Below are 3,183 nucleotides of genomic sequence, written 5' to 3'. Positions count from 1 at the left end.
CCCACCCACAGCCCCGCCTCAAGATGCTCAGAGTCCAACAGGGAAGCCTGCAGCACATAGCAGCGCCGTGGGATGAACCCTGGGGTTGAGGAAGCGCAGGGTGCCCTGGGAGGATGCACCAGGGAGAGGCAGCCCAGGGAGGAAGAAGGCTTCCCTAAGGAGGCAAATCCAAGGGGAGTCCCAAAAACGGGCATGAATAAGCCGAAAGGGAGAGCAGGAACAGCTTGGGGATGGGCCTGGAGGGCGCGGGGAGTGTTTAGGCCCTGCTAGTAGTTTCGCCTGCAGAAGCATCAGTCAGGTGCAGTGACTGGAGAGGCACATCCCCAGCCCTGCCCGGCAGTCCAAGCCTCAGGCCCCTCCCAGGGAGAACCCCCAACCCGGCGGCAGCCCCGCCTAGGAAGGCTGTTTTGTGATGTGATACCTACGGGGAGGGCGTGAGGGACATCCTCCTTCACCCTCTGCCCCCTCCCCTGGAGGAGCTCAGCGAAGCCTTGAAAGGCCGGGGCTCTGGGAGGTGTGCCCACCTGGAGGGGTGGGGGCTCTGGGGGTCTGCCCACCCGGAGGGGTGGGCCAGAAACAGAAAAGAAAGAGATGCCGCAGCACACCTGCCCCTGCCCCGCCACACCTGCAGCAGGTGCTCTGTCTCAGCCAAGGCCCAAGACAGCCCTGCAGGGCAGCGTGTCCGGCCATTCCCACTTCACAGGAGGAGACACTGAGGCTCAGAGAGGACCCACCCAGGTCAGAGCCCTCCCTCCAGGCTGGCGGGGGCAGTGAGTAGTGTGGGAGCTGGACCTGGTCTAGGCTGCACACCCAGGTTGGAACAGAGCTTGCCCCCTCGCCCTCTGGGTCCCCCGCTGGCAGCTTGTCCCATCCTTTCATCACTTCCTGTGTCTGAGCCCCTACTCTGGGCTGGCACATCAGGACAAGAACCCCCAGGGGAGATTCTATTTTGCCCACTCTACAGATGAGGAAACTGAGGCTCAGAGACTGTAAGGCCACATAGTCCGTTCAGAGATGGAGCCAGGCTTTGGCAGGGCCATCCAGGCCAGAGCCAGGGCTCCATGGCCACACTCCAGGTCCCTACCCTGCTGGGTCTCCACTCACTGACTCTCAGCCCTGGAGAGCAAGCCCTCGTTCCCTCTGTTCTGTCCCCAAGGAAGTACCTGTGTGTGGGTGGGGAGCAGAGCTGGCCTGGGCCAGTGGAAAAGAGAAACCTCCCAGCCCTGGCACAGCCTCCAGGCCCTGAGCCCCAACACCATGTCAGCACGATCAGGACACGGTGCCAGTCCCTGCCCATGAGACTCTGGCCAGTTGGCCCCCGCCATGGAGTCTGCTGTCTCAGACAGACCCAGGGTGCCTGCCAGGAAAGAGGGAGGAGACAGGACCATCTCCCCCACACCCAGGTTTGGCTTAGGGAAACTGGGCTTGGGGACAGGGCCCTGCCTCCCCTCTCCGGCCGGCTCTGAGGGTAAAACCATGCCTCTCCCCTCAGTCCAGGCTACCAGGGCGAGGCAGAGCTGTGGAAGGCACGAGTGACCCCATTCAGCAGATGAGGACGGCCAGCCTACTGACCAGGCCCAGGTCTCAGCTGAGGGAGTGGCAGGGCTGGACTCAAACCCGGGCCTCTGTGCTGGTGACTGCTCATCACCCGGGCCCTCCGGAGAGCAGAGTCTGTGCCTCTCCCACAGGCAGAGCCAGGCTGTCCCAGGAGGGGCGGAACCTTCTCCTTTCCCCAGGCACTCGCCAGGGAGCCACTTCCATGGGCCCCTGCAGGGTCTAGAGTCCCCGCTTACATTCCTCCTCCTTCTGAACAAAGAGGGTGGTGAGTGGGAGCCCCAGAGAGGCCCCTTAATAATCGAATCGGGACATCCGTCGCTGTGGGAGGCAGGTGGGGGTTGACAATATGGAGACAGAGACAGCCAGACGAAGCTGGGAGAGGAGGGCAGAGACAGGGACAGAAGGTCCGGGCCAAGGGCCCACGTCGTGGCTGGGATCAGGGCTCAGAGCACCACAGGAATCAACGCCCATTGTGCTATTAGGATTGGGGTCAGTGTGTGACCAGGGTCAGGGCTCAGAGTGGGACAGGGATCGAGGTTCATCACATTACTGGGATCATGGCTCAGTGTGTGACCAAGATGAGGGCTCAGCTTTGTTTGAGATCAGGGTCAGACCCTTAGTGCGGGGAATCAGAGCATGCTTTGCTAGCTCCCTCTCCTCTCCGGTCTGGCCTCTGGGGTGTCCGGCACATTCTGCCCATCCCCCCAGCTCCAGAGGCCGCAGAGCCCCCACATCCCTAGCCAGGACCCCAGCACGGCAGCGTTGCTGGTGAGCCTGCTGGGCTGGCCCTGGGGAGTTTTCTGGGACAGCAGAATTCCCAGGGGCCAGCATCACCCTGGGACTCACTCCCAGAGGAAACGTTCTGTGTTGTTTATGATTTGTCTCTGATTGGGACACTAATATAGGCCCCGTGCAGACAAATTGGAAAAGCAAAAGGCACATAGAAAGGAATCCCAAAATACTTTTTTGGCCATGCAGTCCCTCAGTCCAGCTGCAGAGCCGCCTCGGCCTTTTCTGAGAGCGTTTCATCCACAGCAGGGGAGGGACGCATCTCCTTCGGGGGGACCTTCTGGGGCTCCTGAAGCCCACAGCCCTGAGACGCCAGGTTCCCAGCCCCCATGTGCCCAGCCTCCTCTCCTCCCCTGGCTGCCTGCTGTGCCCCAAATCCCCTGTCTCTGGTGGCCCACCTCGGCTGAGGGAAGACAGATCTATTCATCCAACAAATGCACCCATCAATGCCCGCGTGTCAGCGCCTGGAGATAGAGAGCTTGCTTGCAGTCGGGGGGAGCTGGGAGCTGAGCCTGGGCCCTTGTGTGGTGGGGGTGGCAGGAGGGGCTGGGCACAGGCCTGGGCAGCACTTGACTCATCCCAGCAGCCTCCAGGGTAGCACACACCCAGGGCTGGGATCCCAGAGGCAGAGGGCATGCTGGGTGACCTCATGCAGGCACTGACCTCTCTGACTCTGAGGAAGAAGGTGGCCGCTGACTGGAGGGACCTGGCCCTCTGAAAGCAAGAGTTCTTTTGCTGCCCTGAGCCAGGCCAGGGGCTGTTTGAAGGCAGGGCTCATTGTTCCCCAGGGGTGGGATGGGGCCACACACTGGTCAGAGGGAGTGGCGGGGCACAGCC

Source organism: Pan troglodytes, chromosome 7 (assembly GCF_028858775.2).
Source record: "Pan troglodytes isolate AG18354 chromosome 7, NHGRI_mPanTro3-v2.0_pri, whole genome shotgun sequence".
NCBI classification, from domain to species: Eukaryota; Metazoa; Chordata; class Mammalia; order Primates; family Hominidae; genus Pan; species Pan troglodytes.
The sequence above is the reverse complement of the archived record's forward strand: the minus strand, read 5'-3'. Positions refer to the sequence as shown.